The 26,913-nt window shown below is 38.5% G+C and overlaps 1 protein-coding gene and 1 long non-coding RNA gene across 3 annotated transcripts in view; one reads left to right on the forward strand and one right to left on the reverse strand.

The window, feature by feature from the left end:
* The window catches only part of PDE4B (phosphodiesterase 4B), a 582,717-nt gene extending 562,171 nt beyond the window's left edge, over nt 1-20,546 (reverse strand). The window contains exon 1 of one of the 2 annotated variants that reach the window (XM_003806942.5): nt 20,351-20,546. The gene's annotated coding sequence lies outside the window, so the exon portion shown is untranslated. Of the gene's footprint in view, nt 1-19,722; nt 20,087-20,350 lie in introns of those variants that run through there. The other variant, XM_003806943.5, reaches the window with a different exon arrangement.
* A 49-nt stretch (nt 20,547-20,595) lies between these two features.
* LOC117981549 (uncharacterized) lies at nt 20,596-26,705 on the forward strand. Its single transcript, XR_004673147.3, has 3 exons — nt 20,596-20,907; nt 22,667-22,734; nt 23,890-26,705. It is a non-coding gene; the product is annotated as an uncharacterized LOC117981549 (long non-coding RNA).
* Nucleotides 26,706-26,913: the final 208 nt, after the last annotated feature.

Here is a 26,913-nt window from a genome sequence, read left to right on the forward strand (position 1 = left end):
ACATGTCTTAGAATAGATTTAGGTATTCCCTCTCCAGCCCCTACAGAAACTTTAGTGTCCTTATCTTCATTCTTAAGGTTTTGTATTCCTGGGGCAACTTTTCCAGGGCTGTCTAGGACCCTTAGAAAGCAGTTGACAGGCAAATAGAAATAAAGAAGCTAGAGAATAATTGTTTAAGGTGTTATACTCTCTCCCAACCCCTGCCCAGTGCTATCTATTTGTGTTTTCATGGAGACTTTAGAATAGAGCTTCTCAACCAGTGCATTTCTATACATAATATCATATAGGAGGCTGAGACAGTCGTCCCCTCAGTCCCTAGGATAGGCATGTAATTCCTAGAACCACAAACAGCATTATCTATGTAGTTCAGTATTTACTACAAATATTAACATTCCAAAGTGTGCCAATGGATGAAAAAAATAATTGAGAGGCATTTAAAACACAGAAAGTCCCTCCAGTATCTAAAAACAATGAATTTCCACCCTGACATTTTACTGTCTTGGAAATTTAATGCCATCAACCTATAGTTAAAACCTACATGATTATGGCCAATTACATTTGGAAGGGATTTGTCCAAGTTGGCCCTGGATCAGGGAGAGCAGCAGCAGGTGAGAAATGCTGCCTTTGAGCAGCTGATGCAACCCAGGTGTGGCAGAGCATGGAGGGCCATACCCTAAGAAGGAGACCAGCAGAGAAACTGAAACAAGTGAGTAACTAACCTACAAGAGGACCCAGAAATTTAGAAAAGGAACTCTCAGAGCAGAAACTGAAAGCCAAGAACAGAACCCAAAAATGAGTCAGAGGAAATGAGGCAAAAGGTCAGACCTCGGGGAAGGAAGCTAGAGATGCCAAATCAGCAGAAGGCTGAGGGCTGAGGTCAGGGATGAGTCAATTCATCTGCTCTCAAAGCCAAAAGAAGCCCTAGCCCTTGAGCCACCACAAGGGTTAAAACTTCTTTAGTGAAATGAAAGGAACTAAGCTTAATTCCTCACTGAAACCTCAGTACTACAATATGTTAATTTTGTCCTTTAATGGTCCTGGGGTTTTTTTTGGTTTGTTTGTTTGGCTTTACTTTTTCCCCCTAATTTCCTCATTTACCTTGTGTATATTTTATATTTTACGTAATTTTTATTTAACGTTAATGAAACAGCAGCTTTCAAGTTGTCTTAGGCAGACAAGAAATTTTTTTCTAAATTTATTGAAATAAAAGTATATGTAAATTATGTCATAATATAAAGAGAAAATCCAAGCCACCTTATTATGATTAATATTAATATTATTTGTATTACTAGTAGCTATCATGTACTTAACTTTGTAACCTTATGTCTTGTACTATGCTAGATGACTTTATATGTTAACTCACTCCTCACATTATCCACAGGAGGGATTATTAGTCACAAACAAATGACGAAATCAAATAGGTCAAAAATTTTTCCATGATCCTATAACTAATAAATGGCAGGAATGAGATGTAAACCTGTGATGTGTCTGATTCTTAATTACTGCACTCAGCTCTATTTTATTTAAAATATGCTTATTTAAATATGACCCACATAAAATGGGTCATTTGCTTAATGAACATCTGTCAAAGCACAGCTGGGTATTAAGTACTTTTCTAGGTGCCCTTGGGGCAAAAGAAAAAGGAGAATCTGACATAGCCAAGCCTTGAGGATGCTCAAGTTAAGTTTGAAGACAAGACATAGTCCATGAAATACAACAAAAATTAGTCCAAAGTCATAGGTAAGCCTTCAATTTGGGCCCTGAAGATACTATTTCTCAGCATATGACCCTGAGCAAGTTATTCTTATTGTGTAAAGCTGAGATCATAATGATATGAGCCTCACGGGGTGTTCTAAGGATAAGATGAGATAATGTAGACCATTAGTTTTCAACTTCAGGTGATTTCCTCTCTGACAAAAGATATTTGATAATGTCTGAAGCATTTTTGGTTGTCACAACTGGGTAGGGGGAAAAGAGAGTGTTGTTTGCATCTAGTTGGTAGAGGCCAGGGATGCTGCTAAACACCCTACAATGCACGAGACAGGCTGTCTCCCAAACAGGGAATCATCTGGCCCAAAGTATCCATTGCATTGGGGTTGAGAAACCCTAATGTATTCGAAGCGTTTAGCAGAATCCTAAAGGCATTTAGTAGTAGATCCTCCACATTAACTCACTATATTTGCATGAAAAGGGGGTAGCACTTATGGCATTTATGTACTTAAGAAAAGAATTAAATAGAAAATAATTGTAAATATTAATAATAATTTAAGAATATAACCCTTTAAGAAAAAGTCTTACAAGTCAATGTGGTAGGTAAGAGCATAGGCTTTGGAGTCAGATAGACCTAAGTTTGAATCCTGGCTCTGTGTAATGCTGAAAAAAGTATTAATCTGAACCTCTCCATTTCTTCATCTTTAAAATGAAAATAAATATATCTAAGTTATATACCTGGAACATACTGAAACTCTCAATAAATATTTTTAAAGTTTTAACATACTGAGTCTTAAGCAGGCACTAGAAAAAGTATAGACTTTGGGTTGGTGAAAGAAAAAAAACAAGTCAGCCCTCGCTATATAAACTTAAGCAAATTACTTGGCTGAGGCTTAATGTTTTCATCCTCAAAATTAGTATAATAATGCTTTCATCACAAGGTAATAGTAGGAATTAAATGAGACTGCATTTAAAGCATTTCCTAAGATGCTTGGCACATGGTGAGTGCTCAATAAATATTAGTTACCTTCCTCCAGAGGAAAAAACAAAATCTTTATAAAGGTACTGAGGTCGAAATAAATAGCAAAAATTACCTTTGCTAGAGCAGAAAGTGTGGACTAAGGACTTTTGGAATATCCCATAATTTAACAACACTCCACCTTGGAGAAGCCCTGTTTCTGCATTTGAAAGGGAAGCTATACACTGCCTGTCCTTTTCACTGCCCACCAGCTTTCAACAAGCATCCTTCTTTTGGCCTAGGAATGTCACTGTGGCTTATCTAGGCTGAAAGAGAGTGCAGCCCTTGGCTGCAATTACTGGAAGAATAAAAATTCAATTCTTGAACTACAAATTTAACTGCATTTTAAGAGCACCAAAAAGATCCACAGCAGAAACTATTCATAAATAAGTTAAGCACAAGGCATGATTTATCAAGATATTTGTCATTCTATCTCTAAAAATGATCATTAATGCTGCTTTTATGACCATCTCCGAAAATCAGTTTGTCAGGCAGTAATACCAGAAACAAAATTACTCATTCAGTGACTGACTTCCTAGTCAAGACAGATGATATCTGAAAGTATAATAAATGTTATTTCAGAAAGTGCAGTTTAAATTTCAACAAAAATAAGAAAATAACCATAAACTATCCAATTCCAAGCTATGAATGCTAAAGCCTCTTTAAATATCCTATATCATGTACTTAAGATAATTTCCCAATCAAATGAAGGCAGTGTTTAGATCTCCTCATTTATGCTAATATTTCAATATGAAAAATGAGTCCATATACAAATGGAATATAAAATATAACACATATAACTTCACTAGTCTAAATGGCTTAATGAGTGTATTTTCCATTTGAAATTATATGTTTGCTGTCATTTGGCAAAGCTGACGATCTCATGGCAATTCTATAGGTTGTTTTTGATGCATCTTCTGAATTCATTTTGCAATTTTTTTTTTTTTTGTAAGATGGCGTCTCACTCTGTCACCCAGGCTAGATTGCAGTGGTGCAATCTCAGTTCACTGCAACCTCTGCCTCCCAGGTTCAAACAATTCTCCTGCCTAAGCCTCCCAAGTAGCTGGGATTACAGGCCCGCGCCACCACGCCCAGCTAATTTTTGTATTTTTAGTAGAGACGGGGTTTCATCATGTTGACCAGGCTGGTTTCGAACTCCTGACCTCAAGTGATCCACCCGCCTCAGCATCCCAAAGTGCTGGGATTACAGGCATGAGCTACCACGCCCAGCCCATTTTGCATTTCTAAAGACTAAATATCTACCCACTCACCACATAACATGTTCAAAAAACAACTCCACTTTCTGTTATTCTGTTAAAACCTAAACATATTCTAAAAGCCTGACCTGTGTGTCCAAAAAATGAGCTACTCTTAAGTTGTCTTTTTCTGAGAAATAGAAAATAACAACAATCATGTACTAGAAGCATTCAACTGATTATATGTCCCTCTAAACACAAATCAGCCATAACTGAAAAGGTTCTACCCTTTACCAAGTACAGGATACACATAGAAACCTTTTGTACTACCCACATTCATTTCCATTGCTTTCCAATGCTATTAAATTTCCTACTACATGACACTTGTCAGGTCCCACCACATCAGAATTCCAAAAATTTCAGAGGGCCCCCATTGCCATTAAGATAAAGATCCCCCTCCTAAAACTCACTTTCATATGCTCAAAGTTCACAGTGTGATCTCAGCCCACCTTTCAAACACGTCTTCCCATTCCTCACCTATGTGGAAAATTGTCTAGACTTACTATTCCCTCACTATGCCTTATACTGTCTGCCTTCAAACATTTATGCTTTTCCAGCTGAGGATAATGGCTCATCCCTGTAATCTCAGCACTTTGGGAAGCTAAAGCAGGAGAATTGCTTGAGACCAGAAGTTCAAGACCAGCCTGGGCAACGTAGCAAGACCCTGTCTCTACAATTTCTTTAAATTAGCCAGGTGTGGTGGTGCATGCCTGTAGTGCTAGCTACTTGGGAGGGTGAGGCAGGAGGTTCACTTGAGCCCAGGAGTTGAAGGTTATAGTGAGCTAGAATTGTACTACTTCACTCCAGCCTGGGCATCAGATCAAGAGTCTGCTTCAAAAAAAAAAGTGTTTGTCTACCTACTTGATGGACCCAACACTCCCTTTAATCCTCACTGACTCAAAGCCCTACTTACACTTCACCTACTTATTGCCCCTAGGCCATCCTGTCTCTGGGGCTAGATGAGGATTATACAGTCTAGAGGTCGATGCTCTGTATTCACGGAGACACTATGGTCAAAGTAACAATAACTGTGGAACCTGAAAGGCATGCAGCTACTTTGGGAAGGTAACAAAAAGGATCTCCATGAAGGCTAAAGGGCTTAAATCACAGAGTTCTCCAAACCTTCCAGGTCTCCAAAGCAGTAACTACTCCTTTCCTGACAGATACCTTCTACTGACACCAACCAAGGGGCCACTCCAGCTGCCCTGCCCACTCCAACCCTATTTGGGCAGCTGCTTTCTCTCTCAGAGGACACCACATCACATTGAAAAGTTCGTTAGGCTCATGAGTAATTAAAGAAAACCAATTGAAAATAGCCAAGAGACCGTTTTTCTCTCCTCACATTGACCAATGACTTGACAAAATCGAGAATTAGAGGGATATGAGGAAATGGGATTAGAGGGATAGGAGAAAATTAGCACTACAATCGACAGTTGGTGAAACCATACATTGGTATACACTTTCTGGAAGAAAAGTTTAGGTCAAAAAGCCTTTAAATTGTGTATAGCCCTTAACTCAGCAATTCCAAACATTTATACTGGGATACTTATTAAAGCATTGGTAAATTCCAATAATTAAAATGAAAGTGATTTGAATATTCATCATTAGAGAATGGATTCAATAAAGCATAGTACACTTATTCAATAGAATACAATGCAGCCCTTCATAATGATGTGAGAAATCGATTTTTTTACTCAATTTTGAGTGAATACATGCAGTTATAGAACGATGTGTATAATATAATTGTGAATCTGTGAATCTATGCAGAGGGACAGCTGGAGAAATGTTTCCCACTGCTTCTAGACATGATTCTCTGAGGTACCTGCAAAGGGGTGCCTGAATCACAAATGTGGTTCTCTTTATGATTTGATCATCTCCCAGTTCAGGTGAGTTTTCTAGCAGATGTGCTGCTGTTAGAGGTAAAAGGACCCCAGGGATTCTTGCCATTTCTGTTTCACTTTAAGAAAATTCAAGTTTCTCTTTACCTTGCAATTAAGGTACACAGTAGAAGAGTAACTATACACAGAACAATATGTAATATGTGAAAGAAAATTTGTTTTTAAAAGATAAGAAATTTTTAGAGGATTAATCCTGATGGCTCAGCATCTAAATACCATGTATATTTTCCAATTACAGCCCTGAAATCAGGATATGCCCTACAATTGACAGTATTTTACAACTGCCGTCAGAGAGATAGCAGTAATGAGAGTTTGGTCACAAGGAAATCTAAGAAACAATAATGGAGCATCCTTTAACATCTAGAAATCATATACCTGTAATGAAGAGATAGGATCAGTGGGGAATCAAGCATGTTTAACAACATCCCCAAAGCGGGAATCACAAGGCAAGCTCGATCAACATAATTGCTAAGCATCTTTTCAGGACCAGCTCTACTGATGGTACATAAAGTGGAACTGTATGGATAAACACAGATATTAGTGACTCAGGATTCTGAAGAGACGGATTCAAATGTGAATTTAAAACTCTGAAAGTGAATCCGTTTTTAGAATAACTCATCTGAGCTATTTTAGTATGTGTTATTTTGTTATGCATTCATGGGAGAAATATATCATATATTTTATATTTAAGTGTAAGCATGTTCTTTCAATAAAAATAAAATTAATTGTGTAAGTGATTAGAAAACACTGTTTACAGTTTCATTGCTAGTATTTTTTCTTAGTCATACATAAAATAATTGTGTACCTTACAATCAAAAACAAGCATTATTTTATGTATCACTAAGAAGTAATAGAAATTCTAGAAAACAGAACCAAGAAAACCAAATGAAATAATTTAGCACTAATATAGTGCTAATGTTAGCACTTGTTTCAAAGTCATGTCAGAAGGTGTCAATAGAATGTTTTTTACACAACCAACTCATGATTGACATCTGGCTTTTATAAGACACCATCGATTAAAGGTGCATGTTGATCTGAGATGTTAAATAATGGGGGAAAATTGACTTCAGAATTAATAAAATTGATAATAGAAGAAAAACTTCCAGAACTAAAGAAGAGTACAGTATCCAGAAAGAAAAGACCCACTGAGTTCCCCCACCAAAATTAGAAATGACCTCCACCCAGGTACATAATCTTGAAATTTCAAAATTTTCAAGGAGAATGAGATGATGTTAAAAAGCTTCAAATGAGAAAAAGACTTCACATTTAAAGGATCAAGATTCAAAATAGCATCAAACTTCTTAATGGCTAAAATGACAGCCAACAGACATGGAAATATGCCTTCAAAATTCTGAGTAAAATGGCTTCCTAGAATTCTACATCCACAAGGTGTAAAACAGAAGAAAAACATTTCCAGATGTAAAACATTTCAAAAGTTCTACCTTTAAATACTCTTCCTTAGGAAGATATTGGAAGATATGCTCCACCTATCAATACAAAAGATTAAACCAAGAAACAGGAAGATATAGAAATCAGGAAACAAGGAATCTGCTGTAGGAAAGAGGTTTAAAAAAAAAAACTGCACAATGATTGTACTGCAGATACTATTAGCTATCCACAAAAATATCTGCTTTCTTTTCTTTAGACACACAGCTTAGATAAAATATCCCAGTCTCTCTTTCAATTAGGTTTGGCCATAAGACTGAGTTCTAAACAATAATATAAATATAAAGGATGTGTGCCTCTTCCAGGACACCATAATATTCACCCACTCTTTCTCCACCATGCTCTGTCAGAATGGAGTTGATCATGACATCTTTGAAATCCATGTACTGAAAAGAGATATGCCCCTGGCCAGGAGCAGTGGCTCACGCCTGTAATCCCAGCACTTTGGGAGGCCAAGGTGGGTAGATCACCTGAGTTCAGGAGTTCGAGACCAGCCTGGCCAACATGGCAAAACCCCGTTTCTACTAAAAATATAAAACTTATCCAGGCTTGGTGGTGCGCGCCTGTAATCCCAGCTACTCGGGAGGCTGAGGTTGGAGAATCACTTGAACCCTGGAGGCAGAGGTTGCAGTGAGCCGAGATCGTACCACTGCACCTCAGCCTGGAAGACAGAGTGAGATTCAGTCCTCCCACCCCCCACCCACCCCCCCAAAAAAAGAGACGTGCCCCTTAAATATGTACACATATTGTGTATCAATTAAAATTAATAATAAAGTCTATTAATTAAGGAATTTTTAAAAACAAGCGCCTCGGCTGGGCGCGGTGGCTCACGCCTGTAATCCCAGCACTTTGCGAGGCCGAGGCGGGCGGATCACAAGGTCAGGAGATCGAGACCATCTTGGCTAACACGGTGAAACCCCGTCTCTACTGAAAAAACAAAAAATTAGCCAGGCGCGGTGGCGGGCGCCTGTAGTCCTAGCTACTCGGGAGCCTGAGGCAGGAGAATGGCGTGAACCTGGGAGGCGGAGCTTGCAGTGAGCCGAGATTGTGCCACTGCAATCCGGACTGAGCTAAAGAGCGGGACTCCGTCTCAAAAAAAAAAAAAACAAAAAAAACAAGCGCCTCTACTCTAAGGTCCCTGGGTGACTACAAGAAGCAGAGCAGCCACGACACGACTCACCTGAAACAGCAGGTCAGAGAGCTCCCACTTCCTCCTCCCAGCCCACCTGGAATAGCTCAGTATCATTACATGACCAAGAAATATATTTCTGTCATGCACGGTGGAAGAAAATTATCCATTTGGAAAATGACAGCTGGACCTCTAGTGGTGTTTGGCAGCCACAATTCCCCTATTCCCCTCTTAATTTCTCCCCTATCTTCTCTTAAGAATTCCCTACTCTCTAATTATTGCTGCTACTGCTACTACCACAGTGCTTTAGGCCAAGGGGAACTACTTCCTGTCCAAAACACTTGCCTGAATTTAACCTCCCTCTTAATTTTCATAAGACAGCCAAGACAATTAAACAAGACTTTCTAATGACTTGGGGTAGAGTAAAAAGAGATAAAATAATGTTGACAATCTGATTTACAAAGTATGACATGCTCTCCTTAACTAATCACCTTTGTTCCTTCTTAGCTACTGTCTCTTTAGCACACACCACTTGGAACCCCACTCATTAGCATTGATCTCCAACAAATCAAGCAAGAGCATAAAGCACAGAGAAAAGCAAAGCTTCCTTCCTTGTACTTATTTCCAGATCACTTTTCACATGACAATTTCATGTAAACACTCATCACCATAAATTTGACATGAAAGAGACCCAGTATTTTTCCCACAGAGGTGTGACTTTCCCCTACGACCTCCATTAGACAAGTCCCCTAAGCATGCCTAAAAAGCCTAAAGAGGAAAATGATGTAGTTTAAAGACTGTTTCTTTACATGAAACAATTGAATAATTTTCCCAGTCACACAATTAAGTTAGTGACAAAACTAAGACACAAGCCTTGCTCCCTGGCTCAAAGTCAAGCATTATCAGCATATCATACAATTCATTTTCCCTAGTGACCAGCACATAGAAAGCATGACATTTGCCATGGTTAGAAATAAGGAACAACTTCCTATTTAAAATTTACTTTTCAAGAAATAAAAGCTGGCGTCCAAAGGGCTGACAAAAACCTTTACTGACAGTATTACAAAAGCCTTTATTGAAGATTTTTTTAGTAAAGCAGAACCTCATTGTTTCCAAGATATGGCATTGGAAGTTCCATTCTAGATTTAAGATTCTATTTCCAGCACTGGAATCGTACATTTTAATCCGAGTTTTCCCATCTCACAAACCATTTAAGAGACCCAAAGGACTTTTTATATCTGGGCAAAATCTATTACTATGTTGCATTATTCAAGAAATTGCCTGGCTTTGAAGCTCTTTCTGTACATTCTCTTCCCCTCACAGTGAGGTTTACCAGTGATATTTCAACGCAAGAACTTAAGAATATGTTGTTTTTATTGTTCTCTTTGAAAAACTTGTATTGAAGACCACACTCAAAATTCCTGGTTATGATACTCACTTTTGGAAATGATCACCCATCATCTTGTTTACACATTAATAATACTATTTATAGAATTTATATAACACCTTTTAGAGCGAATAATGCACTTCACATCCATTATTTCATTTGTCTTTATAACATCCTTTTGATGTGTGGTGAGAACAGTTGCCTCTCCCTATTTTAACGTGAAAAAACTAACTAGAAAAAGAAATCCATTAGCCTTGATGTGGATAAACAGCTTCTAAGGAGAGTGCCTACATCAATTGGAGAATAAACCCTCAATTATGAAGGATATTTTTGTCAATATCTTGAATGAGTATAGCAAAGTAGAAATGCTGAGATTAAGCCAAGTTTATTTTATTCTTTTAAAAAATATATTTGCTCTTGGATAATATTAATATATGTCATTAAAAATTTAGGGAAAACAAAAAAGCATAACATTTTATAAATAAATAGTACACAAATACATTTTATAAATAAATAATACATAATAGTACATAATAGTGTCACTATCTGATTTCTCAGAATTTCACACTTATATATGTCGTCATTAATGTAGAAGGAAATTGTGACTTTTTTGCTTATAATTCCCTTAATAGCAATACTATCACTCAGTTTCATATCACTCAGTTTCATACTGTCACTCAGCTCTCTTGACACAATGACAACTGATTAAAAAACATTAGATAATGAGGCAAATAAAAATTTATAACCATTTTAAACTATCATATCTTTAGAAATCTCCAGATTACAAATTTATGAGACAACACCACAAATATTTTAAAAGCTGTAAAATATTTTCATATGCAATGACAACAGTGGTTTCCTACCCCATATCTATTCTCCCTTTTTTCATTATATAACAGAATCCTGACATTTTGGGGGAGGTACCCATTTTTCCAGACAACAATTAAAACAGAAACAAACTATTTCTCATAATTCCTTGTACTTAGGTATGGCCATTGACATAGTTCTGGTGCACAAGATATTAGAAGTCTACCAGATGCAACTTCCCAAGAAGCTAATATTTTCCTTATTAAAAAGGACTGACTCAGCTGCTGTGTGCCTTGTGCCTGGCCACCTCTACCTGCCTGTGGTACAGATGTCATGCCTGGAAGCTTTATTAACTGTCTTTTCACCAGGAGAATAAAAGACATACACTAATTACAGTGGAGTCAAAAGCAAGAAGGAGCCCAATTCCTTCATAGTTTCCTCGGTTATTAAGAACCATCTTCCTGCTGACACTTTATGTTGTGTAAAAAAAATAAACTTCTTGCTGGTTGTAGCATTGTATGTCAAATTATTGGTTATTCCCAAATGAATGCAATCTTAACTGCTATAATATTATCAACATATCCCAATTGAATCCTTCTTTTTCTCTTATCACACGGCTTAAAGCAAAAATTAATTCCCTGCACTAAGTCAGACAAATCCAAATGGAGAGTCTGTAGATTCCTTGTCATATGCACAAAATTATTTTCCATCTTTTATATCCACATACTGCAAATTCCAACCTTCTTTCACCTTTACACTCCTCCTTTTAAAGTATTTCTCAGTTTGTGACAGTGTGAAGTCAGAAGAAATTTGGTGGAAACAAACTCACATTAAATAGTAAAGAGGGAAACCCACTTTGCTATACATTTTGCCTATAATCCAAATGGGGAAAACAATTATTTTCAAGACTCATTGGTATTCTTCAGCTGTATCCCTATCTTACCGAAGATTATGGCTAAGTAGGAGGTATGACTCACAGAAAGAGTTTTCTTAATATAAATTTTACCCATTGAATAAAATTTGAACTATTCTCTAAGCAATGCAAAACAGAGACTCTTGAAGTCTCATGCTATTCTTCATGCAATGAAAAATAAGATGAAAATTATACAAATTATCCAAAATTTTCACACCCAAACTTCTTCAAAATGAAAGTATTGGTACAAAGTACCCTAAGTTTCATATCCAAGGTCAGTAATTACATAGATCTGTAGACACTAATTTTATCCTTCAAAAATGTAAAATGTGAAGTCTTAAAAATTACTTCATGTATTCAGTTGGAAAAGTATTTTGCTGGAAGTAACAAATAACCTAACAAAATAGTGGAAGAATCAATTAAGGGGTTTATATTTTTCTCATGGAATAGTAAGTCTGGAGGTAGGCAGTGCAGGGCTGATGCATCTTGAAAATGCCACCGAGGATCCAAGCTACATCTATTTTGCCACTTCATCATCCTAAGCCTATGGATTTATTCCTCATCCTGGCAAGATGGCCACTCACAGAATCATCCATGCTCTATGGAGAAAGAAGGGGTAAGAGACAGGGGAAACAGACTTCGTTTTAAGAAGCTTTGTTCGAGAAGGGAAGTGCTCCCCAGAAGCTTTCATCTAATCTTTGTCATAGGGGCCATTGCTACCTTCAAGGGAGGCTGGAAAATTGAATGTTTTGCTTTCCAACTTGTATAGCAGAGGAAGATGAGAGAGAAAGGGGATGAATTGATATTCAGCCAATCTGCAGTATCTACCACACCTTCCGTCCAGTTAAATCTAGTGCCATCCATATTTGCATCATGACCATTGTCATTATCATTTCAGCAAAATGTTTGTTCCCCAAATTGTGCTATGTGCTATACCCATATAGTTGGATAGTCTTAGCCCAACCGTGACCACTCTTACTATTGCAAATTCTGACCATATCAAGATATTATACTAATTTCAAATTCAAATATTAACTTCCTGGAGATCTTTCTTATGGATAATACTTAATTGCATGGGCCTACCACAAATTGTCTCAAATGTTTTGTCAAACAATATCCACTAATCTGAAGTTTCACCAAATGATAATGCTGGAAAGAACTTTAGAGATTATCATAAGCTGGCCTTATTTTATACCCTTAGGCTTACACACAGGATGTCACTGACCCAATAAATTGCATAGCAGCACTGGAACTCAGGACTTCCAATTCCCAGTCCTCACTTATTCAGTTACTAAAGTGTAACCTTGCAAATAGAAGTCCTACAAAGTGCTTTCTAGGGAAATTAACTAGAAAAAAACTGCCTCATTCTATTTTATCTTTTTGTACAACATTCCCATTTTTCTGCATTGAGTTTTTCACTCTGGTACACATCATGACACTGCAAAACAATTCAGTCTTATTTCTCATCCAGGGAGTTGTACTAGTCACAAAAGTGTATATAGGAGCTTCCTTTAAGTATATATAGGCAGTCTGCTTAAAAGTAATTTCAATACTGGCCTTGCCTCCTGATCTCTGAATTCAGTCATTATCATTCTATGGTTTTAATTTTTTTTAATCCATGATATAAGGAAAACATGGATGTGCTTTTGTTTTTACCCTTAGAAAAATCCCCCCAGTATATACAGCAGATGCTGCTTTAATCTTTCTTTTTTCAGCCCTTAACATTTGATATAGATGAAATTGGTTTTAAATGACCACTAAAGCAATCTTATCAGAAAAAGAATGATCTCAAAAGGACACTGTTTCTCCATATAGTAAGAAGGTGAGAGCAGAAAGAAACAGATGGAGAATCTTTCTAAGGAATCTTAATATATGTTGTAAGTGTATGTGTGTGTGTTATGGGGGAGGAGAGAGCAAGCACTGTGGGCTGAGTTGCCTGTTTGTATTTCGCACAGTCAGTCTGTTTGAACACCTGCTGGTCCTGCTACATCCTTCTCACCTACTGCCACTCTAGAATCTGCAGGGAGACAAATCCTGCAGCATACCAATGTACCATGCCCAGGACAACTGCCACCATCCACAGGCCTTTAAGGCTGACTCAGACTATAAAATAAGTCATTATCCCTATCACTTTCCCCAACAAAGACAATCCACAGTTAATGCATGAGTATAACACAAAACAGTATCTGGAGGTCTTTCCTAGGAATCCATAAATACTTAATATTGAATGCAGATTTTTGACTATATGTTCATTTTTCTGGATAATTAATCCATATGTCCCTCAGATTTTCAAACAAGCCTATTTTTATTTAAAAAAATCATGTCCTCCCAACTTATTGAAGTAGTTTTTCTTGTTAAAAAAGGGGTACTGAGAGATTATACCTCAAAATAAATTTTTAATAAGCCTTCTCAAAGGAAGGCAATTCTGATTTCTTAAAGAAAATATCAAATTAGGAAATCCTAAGAACTCAGAATAAACAAGCCCTGCCATCACTGAACTGAAGGAACTTAGATTTCCTTATGACTTTTTAACATGTCAGTTTTCTAAAATATAAAACAATAAGGTTGAAATAGGTGATCTCTAAGATCACTTTCAGTTCTGAAAATGCCATAATTCTATGAGTCAGCACTGTGATATACTAGGAGAGCCAAAGACAGAATCCTGGAATCTGCTCCTTAATCCATTCAAAATATCAGCAAGTTGCTTATGGAAATAATGTCATTTACTTTCTCTAAGGTTAAAGTGTCCACAGGATAAAGGATTTTTTAGTCTTTCCCACAAAGATGGCAATAAATAAGAAGTACTAATATTTTTCAAATGCATTAAGATAACTTGAAAAAAAAATGTTCCATAGAGTAAACGTCACATACCAAGATTTTTGTCTTAGACTCTACAGACAGGGTATGATTTGACATTTAATTCTGTAATTACAGTAATATTAATTAACTTAATTTAAATAAGCTATCTTGAACTAAGGTTTAAACTATGTCTCCACACCTAACAGATATATATTACAGGGAAATACAATCAAACTAGTATTTTCAATGATAGTAATGGATAATGTGGTTGAGGATTTAAACTAGAGTGTTTTTAAAAAGCCGGGTGCAGTGGCTCACGCCTGTAATCCCAGCACTTTGGGAAGCCAAGACAGGTGGATCACTTGAGGTCAGGAGTTCGAGACCAGCCTGGCCAACATGGTGAAACCCCATCTCTACTAAAAAAAATACAAAAATTAGTCAGGTGTGGTGTTACACACCTGTAATCCCAGCTACTTGGGAGGCTGAGGCAGAAGAATTGCTTGAACCCGAGAGGCAGAGGTTGGAGTGAGCTGGGATGCACCACTGCACTCCAGCCTGGATGACAGAGCGAAACTCCATCTCAAAAAATAAATAAATAAATAAATAAAATTTTAAACATTTTTAAAATTAAAAAATAAAAATAATGCAAGGGGCATCCCAAGGAGGACTGAGAATGGTGGCAAGAGGGAAATGGACTGCTTAGTGACCTCTAGGCTGGAGGAACAATAGAGCAATAGAGCAGTGAATGTCTTCCAACTCTCTATTCAACAGCAGATTACCCAGGCCCAGAGTCTCCCGACTCCTAACCTAGTAGTAGGAAATGATCTAGGTAGGCTCATTCCTTGTCTGCATCTAACTGGGGTCCATTTGACAATACTAGGTGGCCTCAGAGCACTGGCACCAGGAATCCTGCCACAAGTTCCAGGTCTAAGAATGCTCCTTATTTCTGCAAGGCTGAAAGTCACTTAGAGACACTTCCCTGACCTAGATGCACAACAGGGCCTGGCCTGGGGAGGCTTCTTCTTCCCCTTCAGGTGGCACCAGCAGCGTTCAGTGGGAGCCCCGGAAGCACCAGACAAACCAGGCAGACTAACAGCACCTCAAAGCCTCTAGAAATTAAATTGTCATTGAAACCACTGCCCACAAAAGTAGGCCAGGATCTGTGTGTTACCCTAAACAGAGTGATTATCTGTTAAAATACAAGATTTAAATAGAAACCCAGAGCCTTCTAACACAATAGCTAAAATGTCCAAAATATGACCACAACTTGAATGAGAAAAGACAATCAAGTGACACCAACAATTAAGTGAATCAGATGTTGGAATTATCTGACAAAGATTACAAAGCATTTATTCTAAAAATGTTGGCCGGGCGCGGTGGCTCACACCTGTAATCCCAGCACTTTGGGAGGCCGAGGCAGGCGGATCACGAGGTCAGAAGATCGAGACCATCCTGGTTAACATGGTGAAACCCCATCTCTACTAAAAAATACAAAAAAGTTAGCCAGGCATGGTGGCGGGCACCTGTAATCCCAGCCACTCAGAAGGCTGAGGCCAGAGAATGGCGTGAACCTGGGAGGCGGAGCTTGCAGTGAGTGGAAATAGTGCCACTGCATTCCAGCCTAGGCAACAGAGTGAGATTCCGTCTCAAAAAAAAAAAAAAAAAAAAATGTTTCAGGCTAGACACGGTGGCTCAAGCCTGTAATCCCAGCACTTTGGGAGGCTGAGGCAGGCAGATCATGAGGTCAGGAGATCGGGACCATCCTAGCCAAAATGGTGAAACCGCTTCTCCACTAAAAATACAAAAAATTACCAGGGCATGGTGGCACGCACCTATAGTCCCAGGTACTCAGGAAGCTGAAGCAGGAGAATCGCTTGAACTCGGGAGGCAGAGTTTGCAGTGAGCCAAGATCATGCCACTGCACTCCAGCCTGGGTGACAGAGTGAGACTCTGTCTCAAAAAAAAAAAAAAAAAAAGTTTCAGCAAGCAAATACAAATTCTCTAGAAACTAATGAAAAAATAGAATGTCTCAGCAAATAAGCATAAGCTGCAAAAAGAACCAAATGGAAATTATTGAGCTGAAAAATGTAGTAATCAAAATAAAATACTAGATGGGCTCCGTAGTAGAGAAGACAGAGGATAGAATCAGCGAACTTGAAAACAGATCAATGAATGTTTTCTATTTGAACAAAGAGAAAATACCAGAAAAAAAAAATGATGAACCAAGCCTCGGGGTCTTGTAGGACAACAACAAAAGATCCAACTTTCATATCATCAGAGTCACAGAAGGAGATAAGAAAGAGAGTGGGGCTGAAACACTTTTGTGTTTGAAGAAATAATGCCTAAGAATCTCCCAACTTGGTGAAAGACAAACCTACATTTTAAAAACCTCATCAAATCCCAAACAGAGCAAACCAAAAGAAATTCATGCCAAAACACATCATAATCAAACTTCCAAAAAATGAAGATATAGAAAATAATCTTGAAACTCTCCAGAGAGAAATGACGCATTGCGTATAAGGGAGCATCAATTCAAACAACAACAAATTTCTCATTGAAACCAGGGAGGCCTGAAACGAAGTGACATAACATTTTTCAAGTGCTGGAAGAAAAAGAAACTGTCAACTATAAATTCCTTCCACATATGCATTTTCTATATCATATTTGATGGTTGAAACACCACATTTCAAAAGACCAATGGATTAAAACTGGCAAAATGAATGTATGGGGTAGGAACATAGTCACAGGTGGGTTTCCCTGGCAAGCTAATTCTGAAATGAAGTTCAAAGCCCTATTTTCTTGGGAACCGCCTTGTTATCCACACCTGAGGAAGGATAGGGAAGGAAACAGAAAGGACCAAAGAGAGAAGTAGAGCTGCAATGCAAGCCCTCAGGGAGCTCCAGAGCTAGAAAGATCCTTCAGAGTTTTCCAGAGTTGTGCTGCGATGGCCCAACCTTTATACTCCCACATGGATCAGCCATTGGATGTGAGCTGCGCTGGAAAGGGGTGTGACCTTGGACAAGGGAGCTTTCTACAGCTCAGGCAATCCCTGAAGAGTCTGACTATTGAAGGCCATCTGTTGACCACACTCCCAGAAGCTGGGGCAACAAGTCCCTCCTTGAAGAACGATTTGGCACATCACAGTGTCCACTGTATTACCACATTGTGGCTACAATAGCCAGTGCCTGAAGGAACTCATTTGTTTTGTGGTCAGCAACATCCTAAACCTTGTCCAAACTATGCTGCTTGAAGGTTTTTGGAAACAGAAACGGGTGAAATTGTATGACATGATAATAAATTACTAACCCCCAAATCTTTCTAACTGAAGATCTCTTCATATACCTCTTGCTCCTTAGCCAAATTAAGTCAAGTAAGATATTAGGAGTAACCTAGAACTCTTTATTTCTTCACAATTTTAAATATTGCATTTGTAAACCAAAATGGAATTATTATTTCTGTGTCCAGTATCTTTATCAAACAAGCCTTTATTTGTACATACACAGTACCTATTACTGTTAAATACCTGTCTCTAGACAGGCAAAGGACTCCAAGATCAGAAAACCATGTATGATTGATTTCTTATTCCTCAAATCAAAAAACAGTCCTATTTTGAAAGCAAACAGTATGTCTAACAGGTTACTCTCTAGAGAAATTTAAGACAATTCATTTTTGCAAAATATGTCAAGCCATAAAGAAACTGAAAAGCAAATCAGCTGATAAAAATACAAGTAGACACACTGCAACATTGTTTAGCTCCCAACTGTAACAAGGAAAATAGAAAGATGATAGATATATAGATAAACAGCCTCAATGCATCGATCATGCCATCTCATAAATTCCAGTCCATTTAACAATCTTACTTATTTTTTGTAAATTAACAAAATTGGCACGTTGTTGTTTAGAAAATGAAAAAGAATAGAAACAGCCAGCAAACATATTACAGTCAAGTCCTACAAGTATTGATTTGAAGAGCTGAAGAGACCAATGTTATATTTATTGACATTAAGGGGATTTCTCTCTTGGGATATCAAGAAATGAGGTATCCTGAGAGAGAAGAAGCTCAACTTCCTTTACCTGCAGGGAAATCATTGGCCTTATCTATCTTCTTGTGAATTCGTGTACAGATAAATTCCAGACCCCTACCTACACTTCAGGTTGTAGGTAAAAACACTGAAATCTCCAAATTTGTTTTGTTTTTATGAATATAATTGGTGTAATAACAGCTTTTGGCAAAAGGAAACAGAGGGGGAGTATGATCTACTAATAAAAATAGTATCTGGACTTTTATTACTTTTTTTATGCTTAATGTGCCTTTGATTCTTATAACTTAGCCAAGAGTTTTCCAGCAGCTGGAAATCTTTGAAATTAAACGATGCATGTGATTCAAAGAACAGTTATATCTCAGATCTAAGATGCAGAATGCATAGAGTTACCATTTCTGTTCAGTGGCATCATATAATTATGATGTAAACCTAATGTAAGTACAATGTAATTTTAGTCTCAAAGTCTTGCTAAAAATTATCCCAGGCACGTGTGTGACACACACAGACACACACACATATATATAACTACTGTAATTAAGAGCGATTCCTCTGTGCGCTCCTCCTTATACACGCTTTAAAGCTGTTGGCCATAGTGGGTTCCGATTTGTGTTTGAAGTACCGCACAAGGAAGGTGGCCTGTGAAAAACGGGAAGGAAGGAGGCAAAACAGGAAGATGGAAGAAGAGAGTAGGCATGAAGGAAAGTGACAGGAGAAAGGAGGAGAGCCTCTTCCTTCCCCAACACACTCTTGTAGCTTAGAAAGGTCCAAGCCCCCTCACCAAACACCAAACAAAGCTTCCCAAAAGTTCCTGGCAGAGCCTTGGTGATGCCGAGGCTTGAGTGCGCCCCCCCTTGGTGCCCCAGCCACCAGGGCACGCAGGAGCATTCTGGAGCCTAAGCCCAGCAAACTCTTGGGTAGTTCAGGTTCCCTTCCGCGCCCGCTGCCTGCAGTCAATCACTGGGCACCGCGCGCCCATCCGTCACCTACTCCAGGGCTTCCGAGCCCTGAATCCTTCTGCCTCTCTCCATTCACCCTTAGCCTCTCTCCATCCTCTCCTCCCCAGTGACTTGTCAAGAGGTCCAAGGGCGGAAGCCGAAGCAGAGAAGATGAGGGCGAAAGGCTAGGGGCCGGTTGGCGGATTTCCTACAAGGGGCGGCAATGACGCCGTCAAGACGACCATCCAGGCCCGGCGGCCCCATTCCCTCTTTGCCCCACATCAGCCCCACGGCACCCTACACTCTCCATTGAGGCTTCGGTGTGTGATGAAGTAAGAGAATGAGGAAAAATAAACCCGCAGCCTCCCAGGCAGCCCTTACCTCAGGCTGCCCTCGCAGAAGCCGCCCTCCTCCTGCCCGAGGCGCCTCTGCTGCACCGCCGCGGCCGCAGCGCTCTGGACGCCGGGGCTCCGCCCGGCGCGGGTAGACCATGCGCTGCGAGTGAGCCTTCCGCGCTCCCGGGGGTGGGGGAGAAAGTCTGCCCGGAGGGCGCTCGCGTGCAGCCCGGCCCGCGACGAAGAGCCTGCAGCCGCTGAGGCGAGGCCAGGAGCCCCGGGAAGGGGCGCGCGGGCCGGGGGCGGCTGCAGAGCGCGCGCGCGGACGGGCCAGCGGGCTAGCCTGGGGAACCCGCGCCAGGGAGACACAGGCGCTGGCGACGCGCCCCTCAGCTCTTCTCTCGTCCTCCGGCCCTTTAAACCCCCTCTCCCTACTGTCCACCCCCGCCCCCCGGAAGAGAGACAGCTCGCCGGTGCCACTTGGTCTGCCGCGCTGCGCTCCTCAGCCGGGTGCGGGGAATAACAATGTGACCGTATCGCACGGACGAGATGCTGTGTAGTAGGTTGTAACTGCTGAGGCCACCACCTGTCAATTCTAGGGTGCAAAGCACGCCGTCCCCAGTCGTCTGGCCTCTCCCTGATAGCCCTCCCAGGTTATTTTTTCCCCCACCTACCTCACAGACCTCCTGCAATATTCCGCGGGCACGGTACCAGGGGAGTTTTGCAAAATAACCCTCTCTCCCAGCCGGGAGCTCACTGCATCTCCCTTACCGCCAGAGCTGAAGGATTACGCACAGCCCTGCGTGCCTATCCAAAGCCAGAGACCGAAAATCCTGGTTTGAACCCCACACTCGCCGGCCCCCCAGCCCCCATTCATAATCCCAGCGGCCGTCTGCCACTACACACCCTCCCCCGGCCGCCCGCGCTCTTTCCCATTCGCCGTCCCTGGAACGTGTCAGTCACTCGCTGTGCATCTGCCATGAATACAGGACGAAGAGCTCTGCAGCTACTGGCTGCACAAAGAGGGAATGGGGCGCAGGGGACGCAGACCCCCGGGTTGGGGGAGGCGAGAGAGCCAGCGGGGCACATTACGTGGAAGGAGCCAGTGGGACCGTGGGAGTCCTCTGGTCTCCTGTTGCACAAAGGAGCTCCAGAGTGAATACGCGCAGTGCTCCTGAACCAACAGGTCAGATCACCTCCCAAGAGGTGCTCCACCAAGACACCCCTGAAGGTGAGTCCCACAACTTGGGAATTCGTGTGATGGAGCAACAGGCACTCAGGAACCTGACTGAGTGACTGAGCCTGCTTTAAAAATGCAACAGGATGGAGTGTGTGTGTGTGTGTGTGTGTGTGTGTGTGTGTGTGTGTGTGTAGAGTGGGAGAGGTATGCTGGAAAGCACAAGTTTCCTTTTCCCCGGTTGTCCAGCCCTTTCAGTCAGAGAAAAAAAAGAAGGAAGCTGGCAAGGAAAAGAGGAGGAAGATAAGCATGAAGTAACTTTGCCTATCCAACTACTGCAGTAGCTAGAGACCAAAATGACTTTAATAGACATTTGCCTGTTTCTCGATTTATTCCAATAAAAATCATGGCACACTTACCTTGCACTGAGCACTTTGCAGAAGCTAAGGATGCAGAGTCGATTAGGACATAGTCTCTGCACCCAAGGAGCTCACTGCCTAATAGGAGAACCAACTATGAAAGCCCGAGACAAACAACACAAGTATTTCACAACAGAAGCACATGCCAATTGCATAAGTGGAAGCAATTTTTTCTATGTAAGAGAAGGGACAGGTCAGGGAATTTAAATCCCATCTGAACTGTGTATTAAAGGACAAATAGGGACCTCCCAAAGAAGGGCAATAACCTAATAACCTACTATTCACCCATTCACCCAAAATAGCTTTACATGCCTGTACATTGAAAGGCATGTCTAAGAGCTTATCAGTGTAGGAACTTAATGAACTTTCCCCCTCATGGTTTTGGAGGAAACATATTCAAACACTAGCGTTTGGAGTGTAAAACACCCATTTCCCCACATCTGAGATGCTACCAAGTGTTCGCTGGTTATTCTGCCTTTTTGGACCTGTTGCTTACACTATACCATCTACCTCATCCATAACCTTGAAATTGAGCCCAAAGCCAAAATTAATAATAGTGAGGCAATAAGCACCTGAAAGGAAGCCAACAAAATCTGCAATGTAGTCATTGTTCTCACAGTTTTCATCTGTAAAATGATGATAATGTAATCTCTTTTTCTGAACTACAGTTAGGATTAATTAGTTAGATGTATTAAATATAAGGCAACCATTGCCTAAAGAGAGTGTAAGGAATCTAAATTGTAGTTCAATCTAGGGGAAAAAAAGAACCAATTTGAGCATCATGCTGCCCCTTTTTGAATAGGAGAAATTTGAAAGGTATTAATAATTACTAAGCCTCCCAAGGTTATTACATCATCTTCAGAAAAATGTGTCCAAAGAGTTCTTACTGCAAAAAGAATTATACGGATTCCAGTAGAAAATGATGTCAGCTTTTTAAGCATCTTTCTCATCTCTTTTTAAAAATTACATAAACTAACAAAGAGAATGGAAAAAAAAGTGTCAAACGCCATTTTCAACAAATTTATATAGATTTTACCTACAAACCCCAAAGCACTTCTAAAGGTTGCCAAAAGCAGCTGAGTTTGGGCAGAAGTCATATGGAAAAGGCCCAGGGAGAGGCAATGGGAACCAGCAGTAGAAGTATCAGAAAGTGCCAGCAAAAGTATGTTTTCTGGGAAATGAGAGGTGTGTCGTAAAATGCAAAGCTGTCTCTCAAAAACTGGAGCAGAAGCAGAAGGAAGAAGGCAAAAGAGATACATACATACAGATGACAAAAGGAGAACAGGGAGTTCCCAGAAACATGGTAGGAGCAGATCTCAGGGTCAGCAAAACTTTAGTGCTTGAAGATGGTCAAATCACTATGAAATGTAAAAGTCCTGTTCCTTCTTTTTAAGAACTGGGGAGCAGAGAACTACTGGAAAAGGATCTTCTGGACATAATTCCCTTCAGAGTCTCAGAGGAAGTGAGTATACAAAGATGCCATAACTACTAAAAGCAGTCTGTTTGTGAGGCAACAGTAAAAGTGAATCTATAATCTATTGCTGCATAACAAGCCACCCGAAACAATGGTTTAAAAAGCTACCAGTGATTTGCCTACAATTTGGTGAGATGAAAAATAGGGATGGGCTCAGCTGTGTGGGCTCAATGGCTAATCTCTGCCCCATGTGGTATCAGCAGGTCTTACTCACAAATCTGGGCCTCTGGAAGGGATGGCTTGGACACCTAGGGCCTTTTCCCAGGAAGCTAGTCAGGCTTTTTCACATCGAGGTAGACATGTTCCCAGTAGCAAGAGAAATGGCAGCCTAGTGTTCATGCTGTAGTGTTCACACACTTTCAAGTTTCAAGCTTCTATATGTGTCGTGTTTGCTAATGTCCCATTGGCTAAAGCAAGTCACGTAGCTAAGTCCAGAGTCAATGTGGGAGTATTTTATGGGCATGGGTAGAGGGAGGTGTCAATTATTGGGGATCATTAAGTGGGAGCTATTTGTTTTGAGAACAGGAAAGCCACTTTGCAACCTCCACTTCGGGAACTTTCTCTAAGGAATTTGACCAGAAAAATAATTCATTCAATAGTGAGCAGTGATCAAGAAGAAACTGGCATAACACAGATACAGACAAACTATTTTTAAAATTCAGAAAATTAGCATCAAAACTTTTTAATAGATGAGAGGAAAAAGTGTTGTCACAGAGACAATTAAAATTGTGACTATAAATTTCGAAATGCAAGAAAAAAACTAATAATACTTTAGCATAGTATTTACTGTTGCCAGGCAATATTCTTACCAATTTGTAGAGATATGAACTCAATTGATTCTCAACACAACTCTGTAAATTAGATATTATTATTATTATTACCATTATATAGATTTAAAGACCTAAGGGACAAGTTAAGTAACACTCAAGATCACACAGTTAGAGGAAGACCCAGTATTTAAACCCAGTTAATCTTGTTCTAGAGTCTTTGCTCTTATTCATAAGCAGCATAGTTTCTCTAAATTAAGCATATTTGTTGATATGTTAAGAAATAAACATCATCTATTAAGGAAAACCAAAAGGCACAAATGAAGAAACTCAAGAGAGAGATGAGGAGGATGAAATTAGTTGATTTTTTTTGCAGAAAGAAGAAGAAAAGCAAACCATGACGGAAATGAAGACAATATTGGAAGAAATACAAAAAAGGACTAAGTATTGCAGATAAGTAAGACATAGCAAATAAAAGTATTTGTGTGAAACTGATAATGATAGATGAAATACAACACACATATAATTGGAGTCTCTAAAGAAGAATGGATGCAGCACACCAGCATGGCACACATATACATATGTAACTAACCTGCACATGTTGCACATGTACCCTAAAACTTAAAGTATAATAATAATTTTAAAACAAAAAAAAATCACCCAGGAAAAAAAAAGAAGAAAACCTTATCAGTGGAACAGAGCAAATGTTTAAAGCAAAATTTTAAAAAAACTTTCTTGAAACTGATAAAAAAAAGACTTCAATCTACATGTTCAAAATAAATACCATGTAGTAGAAAAAAATGATTCATGATGGTTGAACAAAGAAATATACTAACAAATTATTGAATTTTATATATATGTAAGGAACCCTTGAAGCAGAAAAGAAAAAAAATCAATTCTTGTAGAAAGAAAAAGAAATCAACCTACCCTCAGTCTTCTTGAAAGCAACATTCAAAGCCTAATGACAATGGGCTTTTGTTCCAATGAGAATGGAAACAAAACTTATTATATTCTCATGAAAAAAATATGATCTAAGGATTTTATATCTAGCTAGTTATTCATCATATATAAATGTCATATTTTTAAACATTAAAACTCAAAGAATATTCCTCCCATAAGGGGATATACTAGAATAAAAAAGGGAAAACTTTCTCAAAATGACTGGTGGTGAACACCGAATATATTTTTACTGTAAAACTAATACTACAAAAAATGTTTGAATGTTATAGGTTTTGAAAATATAGAAATGACACAAATCACAAATGTTAGGAAGGGAAAGAAAAAAGATGGTGGTAATTAGAATAAGTTCATTGACTGACTCACCTGTAACTGTTGAGGTTGAAAATGTCATTTAAAGCTGACATACAAGTAGTAGAGTAAGCACGCATAACATAAAAAGATAAACACTAAGAAATGTAATTTTTAAACAAAATATGACAGCTGATAAAATGCAGTATGGGAAAAAGAAGAGGATACATACCAATTTATCATTGCTCATAACTGTTATATCCAAAACAATAGAGAATATGAGTATATAAAGATGGAATTATAAAGGTAGCAGCTGGGGAGCAAATTTGCACCTTAGTGCTCACCTTGTTAAATGTCAGAGGAACCATAAACTCATGCGCGTGTGTATAATCACACACGTATCCATGTATATATCAAAGAATTGTGACAAATATTTTTCAATCAATACACATTTTAAGCTATTTTTTAAAAGTATTTTCAAATTGCATTAAAACCAAAACTCCATGCTATATATAAGATACACATTGGAAAAAAAAGGTTCAGATGGTTGAAAATTAAAGGAAGAGCAGAGTTTTACCCAAATAATGCCCCTGCACATTCCCCCCACCCAAATACATGGAAAAGGAATAATAATAATATAGCAGTACTTATGACTTTAATTTCAGACAAGTTGGACTCAGGACAAACAAGTATTAAATAAAACAAAGAAAAGCACTTTATGATAGAAAAAGTAAAAATCACAATGAAGATGTGAAATTTATAAATATCTATGAACCAAATACATAGCAGAAACTTGTATATACAAGTTTTATTACAAGAGATATAAAGACATATGGAAAGTAACAGACCAAAAATAGGACAGTTTTACTCATCTCCCTCAGTCAAACTCTACATATATCAGACTGTGCCTCAAAAGTAGAGATTACATATTCTTTTTAAGGGCTAATATTATATTCATAAAAATTGCCATTTATTAAACCATAAAGATAAAATGCAAAAATAGGAAATTATGGACAACACTATATGATCACAATTCCATAAAAACGGAAATTAATAGAAAAATCAGAAAAATAAAAATCTTTCCACGTGAAAATTCTAAACAAAAAACTCTCTTAAATAACTTTATGAACAAAAATTGTAGGATTTCTTGAAAATAATGAGATATGAAAACACTACTGAATAGAATTCCGTGATACAGCCTAAGCTTAATTCATGAATTATGCACCAACTCAAAAAGTTAGAAAAACAACTATTAAATAGAAGAAAACTAAAAGAAAAATATTAAACAATTTAGAAGAATTAATAAATGAGTTAAGAAAGGAAGGTGATTAGAGCTAATGTGTAATTTGAAAAGCCAGCCTTTTTAATATTTAAAATAATTGTTAAATTAATAAAAAAATATAAATACAAAGTAAGAAATTATAAGGGGTTAAACATAGAAATAAAGAATGTTAATATAATTCTAAAGACTACTTTAATCTGTTATAATGTTGTTCAACCATTTTTTCATTTTTGCTTCACAAGAAAATTTTAATTTAATTTTTCCCTAATGAGAATTAGAATATCTCCGAATTGTAATATCAGAGATATATTGCCCCAATTGACAGTACATGCTCTACTATATGCAAATGCATTTGAAAACCTGGGTTAAATGGGTATTTTTAGTGGGAAATATAATTAACCTAAACTGACCCTAGAGGACAGGGAAAATCCAAAGGGAAAAAGTTGAGAAAATTGTCAATTCCTTGCCCTCCTCCAATGAGTAACCAAGCCAATATGAATATTACAAGGAAATTTTACCAAACCATTGAAGAATGGATAATTCTCATGATATCTAATCTATTAAAAAGTGTAAAAAAGAAGGAAAATTTTCAATTAAATTTTATAAAGTATTTAGCACTAATACTAAAATTTAATAAGGGCCACACATAAAGGAAACCTATAGACCAGTCTTACTTTTAAATCAAGAATCCAAGACTATAAGCATAATTCAATATTAACAATTTTTTTCAGGTAAATAATCATAGGGAAAGATCTAAATAGAAAGAACCATAAAATTTTTATTCTAGAGACATTAAAAAGGCATCTGAAAAATTCAGTAGCCATTTTTGAGAGTTTCTCACTTTTTAATTTAATTTAATTTTTTATTGAT

Source organism: Pan paniscus, chromosome 1, assembly GCF_029289425.2.
Source record: "Pan paniscus chromosome 1, NHGRI_mPanPan1-v2.0_pri, whole genome shotgun sequence".
Taxonomy (NCBI): domain Eukaryota; kingdom Metazoa; phylum Chordata; class Mammalia; order Primates; family Hominidae; genus Pan; species Pan paniscus.